The 15,852-nt window shown below is 40.5% G+C and overlaps 1 protein-coding gene across 5 annotated transcripts in view; it reads right to left on the reverse strand.

The window, feature by feature from the left end:
- The window catches only part of COL4A6 (collagen type IV alpha 6 chain), a 292,245-nt gene that overhangs the window by 197,636 nt on the left and 78,757 nt on the right, over positions 1–15,852 (reverse strand). The gene's annotated exons all lie outside the window — the stretch shown is intronic.

Genomic DNA, 15,852 nt, shown 5'->3' on the forward strand with positions numbered 1-15,852 from the left:
ATGGGGGCAGGGAGGGTGCCGCGGAAGCCGACTCCCCCCCCACCACCCCAGCCCAAAAAACAAAGCCAGCGACTCCCAAAAAAAAAAAAAAAAAAAAAAAAAAAAAAAAAAAAACATTTTAATGAAATGGCATTGAATAGGACCTGCTGTATATACAATTTACCACACGTTTAAGCAACTCCTAATTAAGAGCTGCATTTCCCAAACATTTGGTGATTATCTGTCTTTCAATGTTGGCCTTCAAGAAGGGAACTGAACTCAGGAACATGTCAGAAAAGGATCTGTCAAATCCACATTTGAGACTCACAGCCAAAAGCAAAGATTCCAGAGGGGTCAGTTACTTTACCTTACCTTCTGGTAAGTCTTATTGGCCACTATTCCCCAACTTAATAATGAGCATCTACTTCAGAAAGAAACATTAGTTTCCCAGAGTCAGTCATCTAGCATTGTTATTATGACTGGTAAATTTTTCTAGGGTATTGTTTCACAAAAATCAAGACTGAGGAGAGGGAATGAACAAATTCCATTTCTAACAGCACCCCACTGGGCTGGACATGTGTGAAGGATGGATGGCCCCAGGATACCAGATCAGACTGTTGTATGGTGAACTGAAGTGAGGCAACCCCAAGCAGGGAGGGCAGAAGAAAACCCATTAAAGCAGCTCTGAAGCCCCACTTCAAACAATGGGGTTGAGCTGCAGGCAGCAGGAAACAAGCAGCAGGCAGGCCAGGCTGGCTACAGCAATAAGGGAGTGCAGGAGGGGGTTGTTTTCTAAGCTCCAGGATGACCTCAGGTCTCAGAGGCAGAGTCCCAATCAGTCACCATATCCGCACAGCTGCAATTGTAACTCAAAAACAGTCTTTGTGTGTACAGTGGTCTATGGAGTGGAAAAGGCTGAGACTGTCACCCTGGTCTTTTTAGTCCCATCTGTACTCACAGATAACAATCCCCATTAGCAGTATTATCTTCAAATGCGTGAAGAGCATCAGCATAAATATAGCTAACATACCATTTCCGTGAATATGAATAGAATGGCAGGACCTGTACAGGGAAGATAATAATCTGTGATAGCTTTTCATTTTGCAAATGGATTTCCTTTATAGTAGGGCTATATTTTTTGGAAAAAAATTATATCTGCCTATAGGAAGAGAAAAAACATTAGAAATATGTACACCAATATGTTAGCCATGTTTACCTCTGGATTTTGGAATAACGGATTTTTTTAAAACCTATTTTCTTTTGTTTGCATGGGTTTTCTAAATTTCCTAAAATAAATATGTGTTCTTTGGGTCACTTTTATAAGCTTTAAAACTGTTTTTTTGGTCGTTCAAATTAAAAAAAAATAAAAACAAACATCTTCTTCGGAGTACTTTAATTTATCCTCAATTTCAAATATATCAATTGAGACAAGGGATTAGCATTTCTAAAGATAGAGAATGACACAATATAGTCATATATCCTTTGGGGGGAAAAAGTTCTATAAATAAGTCACAAGAGGACCTTGGCAAGGGCTCAATCCCAGTAATAGAACCAGTTCTAAACTCTAAAAGAAGAGTTGGCGAGGATACCAATTCTATTGAATTTCAGAATCCTGGCATATAAGAAACACTCATCTTTTTCTTCACCATCAGAATCTTAGCTTGGAACAATACTCAGGGTTTGGTTGCATTCTTTATGAGGACAGATGCGGTGGTATGATAGAGTCAACTCACACCAGCTTGAGGCAGTGGATTGTGTGCGTCTCCTCCCAACTCAGCATCCAGTGCCATGACATGGATAAGTTGAAATCAGCCTTGGTGGGAGTATTTATACCATGGAAATTGACAAAAGCTACAAATCAGGGCTTTCCCTTCCTCCCACAGAGAGCTGATTGTTAAATTTTCCCTCTAATTCAGCAGAGTCATTGTTTGTTTGTCGGATGCTTGAACTGGGCAGTGAAAACTTTTCATTTGTACCAAAGCAAAACTATATTGCTGTAAAAAATTCAGAGGTTGCAGTCAACCCAAGTTTAGCTCTTGGCTTTGCCATCAGTGAGCTGAGGTATTTCACTCCACCACCAGGCCTCAGTTCTTTTATCTCTACTATGAAAGGATTACTCTGTGATGTCTAAGGTCCCTTCTAGACAGAGACAGCTTATGATACTGAACTGGAGAGGCAGTGTTGTGCAATAATTAGGGGGCTCAGACTTTGGAGAAAAGATGGCCTTTGGTTTAGATCTTGGCTGTGCATTTATTAGCATCTGTGGGACCTCAGGCAAGTTACCTAACTTTTCTGAGCCTTCATTTCCTCATCTATAAAATAACGATAATAATAATACTTCCCTTATAGAGCTGTCATTAGGATTAGATGAGATCATTCTCAGCAATCATAGTAGCAGGCACCAATAAATGCTTGCTGTAATTATTCCTGTTCCCACTTGTCCCTGACCCAAAATATGTCTTAGAACCATAGGGAAATCTTGATTTGCTGAGATCTCCATGAGATGTTGCCTTGGCTCCATTAGATAGATGTTGTATTCTATTATAGAGGAATCAACACCAGAAATAGTGGTAACAATCCCTGCAACATAAATACAGATAATAGAAGGGATATGGGGGCTTAACATTTATTTTCCTCTATGCTAGGCATTTTATACACTATTTATCTTGTCTAATGCACACACTCCCTAGGTGAGCCACATGTTTTTCTGTTTGTTTTGGTTTTGTCCTTTTTACAGATGTGGACACTGGGGTTCAGAAATGTTAGCTAACTTGCTGAAGGATCTAAAGCTAATAATTGGCAGAGCCAGAAATCTCCAAAAAAGACTGCCCAGATACCATTGATGGTGTTGGGAAATTATACTTTTTCAGAAAGACAAAGATGGGAGAAATTCTGTTGATCAGAGGGCAGAAGGATAGATAAAAAGGAACTCTAAAACAAAAATGCTATCATAAATTGAAAAATACAATCTGCGGTATATATGGGGTAATGGAGTAGTGGTGGCTAAATTCAATAATTTTCTACCAAAATTAGCCTAAATCAGGAATAATATTTTGGAAAATTCACAGTTTCATCTTTTCTCTAAATATTTTGAGATGAAATCATGCCTATACATTTTTGTAGGGCAGTAATTCTCAAAATCTGTTTCTCAAACCAGCATTATCATCAATCACCTAGAAACTTGTAGGAAATGCACATTCTCAGGTTCTCATCCTAGACCTACTAAAGTCAGAAACTCTGAAAGTAGCACCCCCTTCCATCTCCAAGCTCTACAGGTGCTTCTAAGGCTACAGTTTGAGAACCAGAGTTGTAGGAATTGGTGGAAAGAATGAAAAAATAAATTCAATTCAGGCATCTAGATAAATCTATATATACATATATTGCCCTGACATGCTCATGGGTGGTGACAATATAAGTGGATATTTAAGGAGCTTCAGGTTCAAGAGAGATTTAAATCATTCATCTTCCCATAAGTAACAACTAAATCTTGCAGAATGCTGAGTTTCATGTCTCTTTGCCATACATCCCAATCTCCCAAAAAGCATCTGTAATTGATTTTTTTTGAAAGAGTGGTTCCGAAAAATAAATGAGGTCCAAAGGACCTTGGTACTTAGTACTGACTCCATTTCTGGTTTGGGGACAATGGGGGATGGTGATTACGTATAATTGACTGTCAAAATCCAACCCTTTCCTTCTCAAGAGCCAGAACTCGGGGTTTCAGCCAGCAAGGAGCAGGGAAAGTTTTGCTTAAGCTATAGAGCCTGGGCAAGGACAGTCAATCCCTTTGTAATAGCTTCTGTTCTGGCATTTAATTCTCTGTTCTCTCCACAATGAATTCTGCTGCAGCCAAGCTTAGCCTCAGGGGTCCCAATCGTCTCTCAGGTGCACATCCTAGCGCCTGGACTTTGCTTCATTTCAAGTCACATTACTGTCATTGTCCAAAGAATTGTGCCCTATTGACAGTTTCCTTTTCATTACTAAGGTGAAATTAAATGAATTTGTGTCCTAAAAAAATATAAGTCACTTCTATAAATGCTAACAGTGGCTATTTCTTGGGGTGGGGGGATGGAATGCTATTTGTTTCTTCTTTATACTTGTCTGTATTTTCTGATTTGAAAATAAATTACTGTAGCAATGGGTATAATTTAATTTTTAATTTATAAAATTTAGCTTTTAAACATAAAAATAAACAATATTTTAAAAGGAGATAACTCTCTCTCTGTGTGTGTGTGTGTGTGTGTGTATGCCTGTGTATATCTATGTGTATGTTAGAAGGGTAGCGCAGCCACACCTGGAGTGAATACAACCCTCTGATTGTAATCTACTAAGGCACTTGGCTGCATGGCTTCTGTGACAGATTGCACATGGAAATACCCTCACAAGACTGTACCTTGATTTTAAAGTCAGATATTTCAAGATTCAACAGGAAGCTTTGCTTGTAGAGGCACAGAAAGGAGACAAAAACAAGAACAATAAAAAAAGTTGTTTTCAACTGGGGATGAATAGTGATTTTATGGGCAAAGAAAAAACATCAAAGCTGTATCTCTTCAAGCAGCAAGAAACATAAATTAAACACACACTTCAACATGCACGCATACACATACACCCCACACAGAGGCAAGATAGTGAAACAAGATATCTATATATTCAATGCATGAGGCTTGTAATCAGAGATCATTTCTGCCAGGGAACATACTGGCAGGTAAAATACCCTTTGCAAATCGTCTGGGTAATTGCCATCTTAACACAAAACCTCTTTTTCCCCGATCAATGTGGCAAGGTCTTTGGGACACAGGAATTTTGGTCAGGATACTCTGCCTGCGGCCTTTCCTTTGGAGTCAGGTGAACGCAGGCATTCAGAGAAGTATTTCTGCGGCTGTCGTGAAGTGCGTGTGCACCCAAGTCTTGCTTACCTGCTGTTGCATTTTATTTCCTCTATCTCCACACAAAAAGAGAATGACATGCCTGATGCATAAGAAATGAACACTAAAGCTGTGTTGAATGTGAATACAACCCAACATTTTACTCTGTGGAATGTGAATAGCAAAGTGCTCCCCTCAAAAGTGGGCTTTTACATTGCCAGGCAGCAAGGAGTCAGTGTACTTTGCACGCATATTTCACAGATTCCTAGTGACAAACCTTTGATGAAGATATCACTGTAATCTCATTTAATGGACAAAGAAACTATTCTGAGAGAAATTAACCACAAGCAAGTCCCATATGGAGCACTTACTATGTTTCTAGCACTGGGTTGCATGCTAAATATTATCTCATTTAATCCTCACCACATCAGGGCTGAGACTAATACTGGAATATGCAGAGGTGTCCCAGGTAGTCCTTTAAAGCTACAGCATGAACCTATACACATCTATGGAACATCAACTTCATATTAAAACATTATTTTAAATATCTTAGCAAACACAATTACACTTCAGAGAAGACTACAAAATAAGTCTGAATTTTTAAGATAAAGCATGAGAATTACACTTATGGTAGGTGCTTTAGGCCATCATGCCATGGTCCTAAGGGGATTACATGCTTACAGCCCTCTGTCATTAGCATTGAGCTATGTATACCATGCTGCTTCTGGACAAGGTAGCAGGCAATTTTGCCTGTCATTTTAAGAGACTTGATAGAACTTTGGGCTTCTTTGTGGGGATGTCTTAACTAAGGGAATGTATTTTTGTTTTATTTCCTTGTATTAATCCCCCATCAGTGGAATCCCACCATATAGTTTCCTTGGCAACAGAATGACAGGACGCTGGTTGATGAGGTGATGGTGAAGGCAATGCCAGCATGGCTGAGCTATACAGGGTAGTAGTGATAAGAAGAAAAAAAGGCTAGACAAGTCCACTGTCCTCAGTGTTTCTAGGTCTTCATATCTTTCCCCCTAAGGCCTGGGTTCTACTCCTAGGAGCAATAACAAGCCAGGTCTCCTCAGAAAATCCTCAGTTGTACTCATGTAAATTTCCTTCTCTTTCCCTGATTATTGCTGCCCAAACAATCCTGAAATTCATCTTCTCTTTTTATCATGGAAGACAATGAGAAAACAAGCTTCAGTATACAGAATACCTCTTAGCTAGCCTTGCAAGATGGCTATCATTTCTGCCTCTGGGAGGCATATATGTGACTCAACCTACAGTTCGTTTAAAATTTTTTCAAATATTTGAATACCTGTATGGGAGGCTTTGTGTTAAGCCTCAGGAGGATGAAAAGAAGATTAGGAGAAAAGGCTAAAGGAATTCACAACACCAAAAGATCACTTCCTACTGAGGTAGCATTTAAATGAGCTTTAAAGGATGGGAAGAATTTCATTAGCTAGAGATTATAAGGTGAGGGAGAGGCATTCCAGAGGGAAGGAACAGCATAAGCAAACATTCAGTGGAGGAGGGGGTGGTGGGAAAGATCAAACCAAAAGAGCACAGGGCATATACAGGAAATGCAAGATAAGTACTCCAGGATGTCTGAGATTAAGAGTATATTATGGAAGTAGGGGGAAAGTAAACTAGAAAGATAGACCTTGAAAGGGTTTTAGTGTTAGGCTTAAGGGTTTGATTTTATTCAATTGACAAGGAGGCACCATTAAATGTTCTGATAGAAAGTGATGCTGGCCGGGTACTGTGGCTCATGCCTGTAATCCCAGCACTTTGGGAGGCCGAGGCAGGTGGATCACTTGAAGTCGGAAGTTCGAGACCAGCCTGACCAACCTGGTGAAATCCTGTCTCTACTAAAAATACAAAAATTAGCAGGGCATGGTGGCATGTGCCTGTAATCCCAGCTATTTGGGAGGCTGAGGCACAAGAATCGCCTGAACCCAGGGGGCAGAGGTTGCAGTGAGCTGAGATTGCGAGATTGTGCCCCTGCACTCCAGCCTGAGTGACAGAGTTAGACTCTATCTCAAAAATAAATAAATAGATAGATAAATAAACAAATAAATAAGTGATGTTATGAGAAGAGTAATTTAGAAATATTAATACAAGGGAGTAGGAAAAGGAAAGAGACCTTGCAGATGAGACAGGTTAAGGTGCTGCGTCAGATGCAAAGGGAATGTTAAGATGTGGTCTCTTCCCTCAAGAAGCATGTACTAAGATAAATTATAACTACCAGACACCATAAAATGTTTCCATGGTGCTCAGTACATTTCTATAAGTGCTTTATTAGATGACACTGATGATAACTTTTTCTTTTCACAAGTCCCATTTTCTGTGGCAACAACTATTACAGGCATAATATAGCCCTGAATTTTGAACCCTGTGACTTGTAACTCTTTCTCCTTTCCTTGTATATCACCTCCTCATTCACAGTAGGGGAAAAGAAAGGCTTCACAACTCTAGTCTTTTCCTTGGGATGCAGTTTAAATTCCTTTTTTTTTTTTTTTACTTCATTTATCAAACTAGGTCTTTACCAGGTAGCAAGGCTGGAAGCTGCCGTAGTCACTCCTTTCTCACTCCCAAATAACCTGTGCTAATTTCCTGAACAGACTTCTGAGATTACAAGCAAATATCATTTAGGAAGAAAAACATGCCATCTCTATGGCAACCTGAAAGTCTGACAGGGAACCCACCTTGAAATCACCAAACAATGGTCTCTTTGAGAAGTATCTAGGGCCTGGGTTAGACAATCTCTTATTAGGTGATTGGCTGTTTTTAGTGTATTTGCCTTTCAAACCCTCAAATATAAGTCATAACTCTTGACAACCCTACATAAGCTGTCTCTTTTCTTTCCACACCTCATTGATATATGAAGTTGTGATGTTAAAGAAAAACAGAAGCCGGGCGCGGTGGCTCAAGCCTGTAATCCCAGCACTTTGGGAGGCCGAGATGGGCGGATCACGAGGTCAGGAGATCGAGACCATGCTGGCTAACACGGTGAAACCCCGTCTCTACTAAAAAATACAAAAAATTAGCCGGGCGAGGTGGCGGGCGCCTGTGGTCCCAGCTACTCGGGAGGCTGAGGCGGGAGAATGGCGTGAACCCAGGAGGTGGAGCTTGCAGTGAGCTGAGATCCGGCCACTGCACTCCAGCCTGGGCGACAGAGCGAGACTCCGTCTCAAAAAAAAAAAAAAAAGAAAAAAGAAAAACAGAAGGTTCATTCACAGGGTGCACAATTATTGAGCACCCACTGTGTAAAAATCACTGTACTAAGTGCTCTAGAGACATCAAAATAAAAATTACAAAGTCATACCCCTTGAGATGTCAAGATCCATTCGGGGAGACCCAAGGGACAAGAGGATGGAGTGACTAACACTATCAGGTACCCATTTTGCAAGGACCACTGAAGGAGACACTGGCATTACAGAGATCACATGAATGGGTTTTCCAAGCCAGTTCTAATGACATTCTCAGTGCTGTCTCCACCTAAACTATCAAAAATGTTCAAGAAATTTCCGTTTTTATGATCCAAAATATACTGTCCAATAGTTTCTACACCTAGAAGCACACAAATAAAGGTTCTTTGACAGACAAGGTGCACTGGCTTTGGTTCAGAAAATGGAATCACAGTGTTTGTTTATTCATTCAATACATTTCAACTGAACATTGCCACATGCTATTTGGTACAGTGGTGAACAAGGTAGACAAGGTCCCTGGCCTCATGGAGCTTATGTTCTGGTGAGAGTACTCAAATAATACATAAATAAAAAAACTAGATAATTACAGATGGTGGACATGAACAATTAAGGCAATCACAGGGTGATATGACAGAGCCTGGCAGGGAGGGACCTACTTTAGACTGGGTGGACAGGGAATGCCTCCCTGAGGGGATGACATTTGAATGGACACCTGCCTGATGATAAAGAGTCAGCCATGCAAAACTCTTAGGGAAGAAAGTTATAAATTGAGGAAATAACAAATACAAAATAGAGGGAATAACAAAATCAGCAGATAATTAGCAGGCAGATAGTAATATTGATTTTGTGATAAGCACTTTTCAAATGCTTTACATAGTGAAGTTATTTAATTTTCATCACAACCTGATGAGGTAGATACTACTAATAACCCCATTTTTCAGAGGAGGAAACTGAGCCGAAGAGAAGCTAAAAAACACCTAAGATTGATAGCTAGTAAATGTCAGGTCAAGGATTGAAACCTAGGTGATCTTGCTTGAAAGTCTTTATCTAACTTAACCTTATGGGAGGGGAGGTGTTCAAACAATATAGGAATCTATCGTTGAGAGTTGGAATTTACATAACAAAGGCTGAAAAGTCTTATGAAGCAGCCTAGGAAGATATGGGGCTAAACCAGCCTCCCAAAGTGCTGGGATTATAGGTGTAAGCCACCACGCCTGGCTGATAATGACTTTTAAAAACTTTTCTCTTCCCATTCTATTGGTTATGATATAACTGATTTCTTTTTTTTTTTTTTTTTTTTTGAGACGGAGTCTCGCTCTGCCGCCCAGGCTGGAGTGCAGTGGCCGGATCTCTGCTCACTGCAAGCTCCGCCTCCCGGGTTCACGCCATTCTCCTGCCTCAGCCTTCCGAGTAGCTGGGACTACAGGCGCCCGCCACCGCGCCCGGCTAGTTTTTTGTATTTTTTAGTAGAGACGGGGTTTCACCATGTTAGCCAGGATGGTCTCGATTTCCTGACCTCGTGATCCGCCCGTCTCGGCCTCCCAAAGTGCTGGGATTACAGGCTTGAGCCACCGCGCCCGGCCTCTGATTTTTTTTTTTTTTTTAACTTCAGAGACTGCAGACATAATAAAGCAGAAGGCTTTCTTCAGCAGTCTGTTCTTTTGAATTCTGTCTATAAGCTGGTAACATAACATAAGGTAAGGTATCAGTACAATAAGGTGGCTGAAATGGAAAGCTAGGAGTCCTGATCCTTTCTAGAGGGTGGTGTTTCTGGAGCAGGCATGAGGGAGAGGGAGTACACTGAAAGAGCTTCAGAGTCCTAGGGACTGGATCTGCACTAGAGATAAGTAGTTTGAATATGGTTCAAGACAGAGCTGAATTCCAAACCATTCTGAAAGCAGATCTGTCCATAGTGTTCAAAAGATATTATCTCCAAGTCCTTGCCAATCAGTTATTCTCTCCCTTTCTTGTGTCATCAACCTTTTATTCTCCACTGGCTCCTTCTCCACCTTGTAAAAAATGTGAAAGTCTCCTCCATCATTTTATTTTATCCTCAAGCCAATCCCATGTGGTGGGCCATATCATTATCCTCATTTTAGAAATTAGACAATTGAGGGCCAAAGAATAAGTAAATTACCCAAAGCCACACAGCTAGTCAGTGACCGGAGCTAGGACTCTCATCCAGATCTGTCTGACACCAAAGTCCTTGTTTTTAACCATTCTGCTAATATTGCCTTCTTATCTAATTCAGGCAAGCTGCAATTGCAGGTATTTTTCCTATTATCCTGTCTTGCAAGGTAATGAAGGATAACTGTCTACACTATTCCTGTAATACTCTTTCCTGTACCAGAAGATTCATGATTATGCCTATCTCTGGTCATTTCTTCTTAAAATTAAATACAGGTGGTTTAGTGTTTAGACTCTATTTAGCAGATCTTTAATTAAATCAGCCAAAACTTATTAAGTGCCTACTAGGTGCCCACTTTGTGTTTCAGGACTCAATACAACAAGTTCTTGGCTTGAAGTGGGAGCAATGTATCAATGCAGAATTCAAGACAGTGGGGGGCAGGTGTGAGTGAGCAAATGTGTGATATTCATTTTAAATGCTTATATATTCAGGAAAGTTAAAGGATAGGGGCTGCCATAATTTGCCTTTAGGAAGTATGAGTTTCAGGGTAATACTGCCTACATAACAGATTTGCGGTTAAAAAGATAAAGAAGTTCCATGTACATTTCTTACTTGTGTAGAGTCAACAGATGTGATCCAGAATGGCTATATTCTGAGTAGCTGCTAGAAGACTGGACACAGCTGGACAAAAGTTATTAACCTTGGAAGAGATGTAATTCTAAGTACACCAACAGCTGCGTTGATCATATTTGGAGGCAACCAGATGTTTTGGTCTGTGCAGTACTACCATCGAATCCTCTTACCCAACTGCTAAATAATCCAAAACTCCAGAGATCTATCGAGTTTTCCTTCACTTAAATTGCTGAGGTCCCCACATAATTTCATTCATGTCAATATCCAACTATGAGTCTTCCTTTTCCATTATGTTCAACTATGACTCTCCTCAAACATGAAGTTATTGACCAACCAATTAATCCAGTATCTACTATGCAAATGGTGCTGTTGGGAATACAAGGACGTGTTATATAAGGAAGCATTGGGTTCTGTCTCTCAGGAGCTTATAAACTGATAATATTTGGGAGACAAGAATGACTCACATGAGAAGATTACTAGAATTTACTTCCCCAAACTATGACATGCCACATGAGAATGCAGACAGGGGAACAGGATTTCAGAAGGAGTAGAGAGATGGATGTTTTGGGATTAGTATACTCAGGGCAGTTTCATGAAAGAGTTGACACTTTAACTTTTTTTTCTTGAGATGAAGTCTTGCTCTTGTCACCCAGGTTGGAGTGCAATGGCACAATCTTGGCTCACTGCAACCTCCGCCTCCTGGGTTCAAGTGATTCTCCTGCCTCAGCCTCCCGAGTAGCTGGGATTACAGGCATCTGCCACAACACCCAGCTATTTTTTGTATTTTTAGCAGAGACGGGGTTTCACTATGTTGGCCAGGCTTCTCTCGAACTCCTGACATTGTGATCCGCCTGCCTCGGCCTCCCAAAGTGCTGGGATTACAGGCATAAGCTATCGCGCCTGGCCAACACTTTAACTTTTGAAGGACCAGGGGATTTTCTTTTAAGAAGTGGAGTCATTTTATAAGCAAGGAGGAATGGGAATTATTCATTAGGGAGCGAAGAGTAAGTCTAGGAAATCAGTGTGGGGCAGATCAGGGAAGGCTATGTTCCCAGTAAAGAGTCTGACTGTCATCTTAGAGGAGGCTGGAAGTCAGAGCTATCTTGATGATAGTCTACAGGATATTGCAAACATTGATTTACCATTTTTAATTTTGTGGAAACCAGTTCCCATGACCCCTTCATGCAATATTTAATTATTCTTCTGCTATCATTTTAAATTCTGTTTTCAAGGATTTTTTTCCCTCTGGTTGATTAAAATATATATTTATGGTATGAACCCTCAGCTCTAAGGCCTTCATTCCTTAGCAGTCACAACCTGAAAAGTCACTAGTGCCTATCACATTGCACTCAGGTTAATTAACTGCGCAAATAGATTGCTTCTCAAACACAAAAATTATCTGGAGAGAGAAATAAAAGGATAGGGAGGGAAGCTATGAAATGAAGAAGCCAGAAGACAAATTTATCTCACTGAAGAAGCCATACTGGTTATCATAACAATAACAAATATTTATAGAGGGCTTTCATCCTGAAGAATCCCAGAGCCTCAGAGCAATGAACACTTGCTGTAAATAGATTAAAGGAACTACTCAGCCATCCAAGAGAGGAAGCCCTCTCTCCTAGGCCCAGTGCACTAAGTCATCCCTGGGACAGCATTGGATTTTAGCCAAGGGATTTTAAAGGAAGCTGGATGGAACTTCCAAGTCATAAAACGTGGACAGTATACATAAAGAACAACCCAGAATCTTTTCACAGGAGAGAGCCTGGGAGCAACAGGCATGCCCATAGTCATCTTAAGTCACATGTATTAAGATCACGGCAGCTCTGAGGCCAGTGAAACCTCACTGATTTGAGATAAAAGGAGCCATAAATACCATCAGATGTTGTTTTATATCTTGAAACCACAGATTTATCACCAACACATACTTCTAAGTAAATTAACTCTGTAAGTATTTAGTGCATATATTAGAGGAGAAAAAGGGCTTACAATCTCATCAGAAATTCAAGGCACACGATTAATAATGTAACATATATTGTTCTGGTTCCATTTCTAGATCTAACATTAAGTAACTATATGAACTTAGACAAGTCATTTGGCATCTCTAGATCTCAATTCCATCAAACTAGTTTGTGTGTGTGTGTGTGTGTGTGCGTGTGTGTGTGTGTGTGTGAGAGAGAGAGAGAGAGAGACAGAGACAGAGAGAGCACGTGCACTCGAGAGAATAGAAAGTAAGATAACATACCATCCATATTACTCTAATAACGCTTTTGCCTGCCTGTAGGGAGGGGTCACAGGTCATTTGGCTCCAGGCTGAAAGGAATACAATGTATTAGACTGCTTGGATCTTTCCTCTTACAGTAAGTTTAACAAAACATTTTAAAAAGAGGAGTAGGTTACAGGAAGGTAGAACTTGAACAGATGGGTAAAATGTTAATACATGATCATGGGCATATTGATATGTAAACTGGATCATAGGCATGTTGATGTGTACTCATAGGGATAAACTGGGCTGTAAAGGTCGCCTAGTCCACTTCTTTTCAAGTGATTCCATGGAACATCAAGGTTCCTTGGGAACATCTCAGGATCCACTCAAGGGGCCATGAGGGCTGGGCTCCCAATCCGAAAATGTCCTCTATATTAGCCTCACTATTTTTAAAAAAACATTCAGCCTATGTTGGAATAACTGCAGATACTGGGTACTCCTTCCCTCTCAAGGTGGCCTATTTATTGCCCCTTTGGAAAACTCAGACTATTAGATAGCTTTTCCTTATATTGAATTAAAATTTATTTCCTAGAACTTCAACCTATTGATCCTAGCTCTAGTCCTGTGGCAATGTAGAACATGGTAAATCCCTTTTCCCCATGACAGCCCTTCAAATATTTAAACACAGCTAACCTGTCCGGGAGTCTCTTCTCCAGTCTCAACGGCCCCACTTCCTTCACCTGTGCCCTCATGTCCTAAGCCACTCTCTTCTGAACACAATTCAGTTGCTTTACACATGTGCTAAACCTCATGCCCCAGAGCCATCCTTAAACCTTGAGGTATGATCTACCCTCCAGTGCAGAAGAATTCAAGACAATGAAGACTCCTGGTCTAGATACCATGCTATTTTTACTTCTATTTATGCAATGTGAGATTACAGTAGCTCAAAACAAGGATGGAACTTCTAAAACTCAGAGTGGCTGCGGAGAATTGCACTAGCACATGAAAGAGTGGACTGTATGTAGCTGGAGGTGATGCGTGTTCTACTGGAAGAGGACAAGCACAAAGCAAGATTATTATCTGGTAGGAATATTATAGAGGAGGTTTGGTGAGGTAAAAGTGATACTATTTCTCCATTTCCTTTGAGCCTTGAAATTCCACGATTCTATGAATCAATTGGCATTCTGCAATTGCTCATAAATCTCTATATGTGGACCTCTTCAGAGCTTCCTCAAAAGTTGAGTCAGTAAATTCCTGCAAAGAATCTAGTAGGAATTTAGGAATATAATACCACATTTGCCTTGGTGGTTTCATACAAGATCTTCCTCAAATAGGAAAGCAGATTATAAAAATAAAAAGTACCAGGGGCGTATTTTCAGCCCCCAAACACAGGTATAACTTGCCCCCAAATTACACCACTAGTAAGTAGAAGAGCATGGCTTGGAAGTTGGTTGTCCAGACCCCTAAGCACAGTTCTTTTTCTTAACAGCTGCAAGGTTATAACACAACCATGTGCATGTACTTATCCCTTCACTTTCCAGACACTCACAGGCCTGCTACCTATAAAGGGGGATTTCAAAGATTCTTCACTTATATCAGACATTCTGTCTGGGTTTGGATGACATAATAACCTGCATTTTATTCAGATCAATTTGTTCTGAGCCTTTACAGGCTTTGATTTTGCCATTCTGATAGGGAAGTCTCTTAATTAAGTTAGGCATATTTCCCTCTCTCATCACAGTAGCCCCCCACCTTTTTATTCTTTTCTTCAGAGGGCGTCTTGCTCTGTCACCCAGGCTGGAGTGCAGTGGTGCGATCTCGACTCATTGCAAACCTCTGCCTCCTGGGTTTAAATGATTCTCATACCTCAGCCTCCCGAGTGGCTGGAATTGCAGGTGTGTGCCCCCACACCCTAATTTTTTTTGTATTCTTAGTAGAGACAGGGTTTCGCCACATTGGCCAGGCTGATCTTGAACTCCTTCCTCAAGTGATCCACCCACCTCGACCTCCCAAAGTGCTGGGATTACAGGTGTGAGCCACCGCAACTGGCCCACAGTAGCCTCTTAACAAGCTTAATAAAGACTGCAGAATTCAGAGTAAATTAAAGAACACTTTGCCTACAACCTTGAAAAGAACCTTTTATCTCCTTCCACAATCTATTCAGGAAAGTTTTATTGAGCACCTGCTATGGGGTAATAGATCTGAAAATCACTGAGAACTCCCCATTGTCTAACGAAAGGGAAAAAATCAACTTAAGTTCCTTATTGTGATATGCATTACATAGGACATGTATAATGTGACTGTTGGCTTAATTATTTTTTAATTTTAAATTTTTATTTGTATAAATTTAAGGGGTACAAGTGCAGTTTTGTTACATGGATATATTGCAGAGTGGTGAAGTCTGGGCGTTCAGTGTATTCATCACATGAATAATGTGCATTGTATCCATTAAATAGTTTTTCATCACCCACTCCCCTCCCACCTTTCTCAGTCTCCAATGTCTATCATTCCACACTCTAGGTTCATGTGTACACATTTTTCAGCTCTCGCTTATAGATGAGAACATGTGGTACTTGATTTTCTGAGTTGTTTCACTCGGGATAATGGCCTCCGGTTCCATTCATGTTGCTGCAAAAGACATTATTGCATTCTTTTTTATGGTTGAATAGTATTCCATTGTATACCACTTTTTTGTGGTTGAATAGCGTTCCATTATATACCACATTTTCTTCATCTAATCATCTGCTAATGGACACTTAGGTTGATTCCATATCTTGGCTGTGGTGAATAGTGCTGGAATATAGCAGCCTAATTTTGAGCCTTATTTCTAGCCACCCAGAC

The sequence above is a fragment of the Theropithecus gelada genome, chromosome X (assembly GCF_003255815.1).
Source record: "Theropithecus gelada isolate Dixy chromosome X, Tgel_1.0, whole genome shotgun sequence".
Lineage (NCBI taxonomy): Eukaryota > Metazoa > Chordata > Mammalia > Primates > Cercopithecidae > Theropithecus > Theropithecus gelada.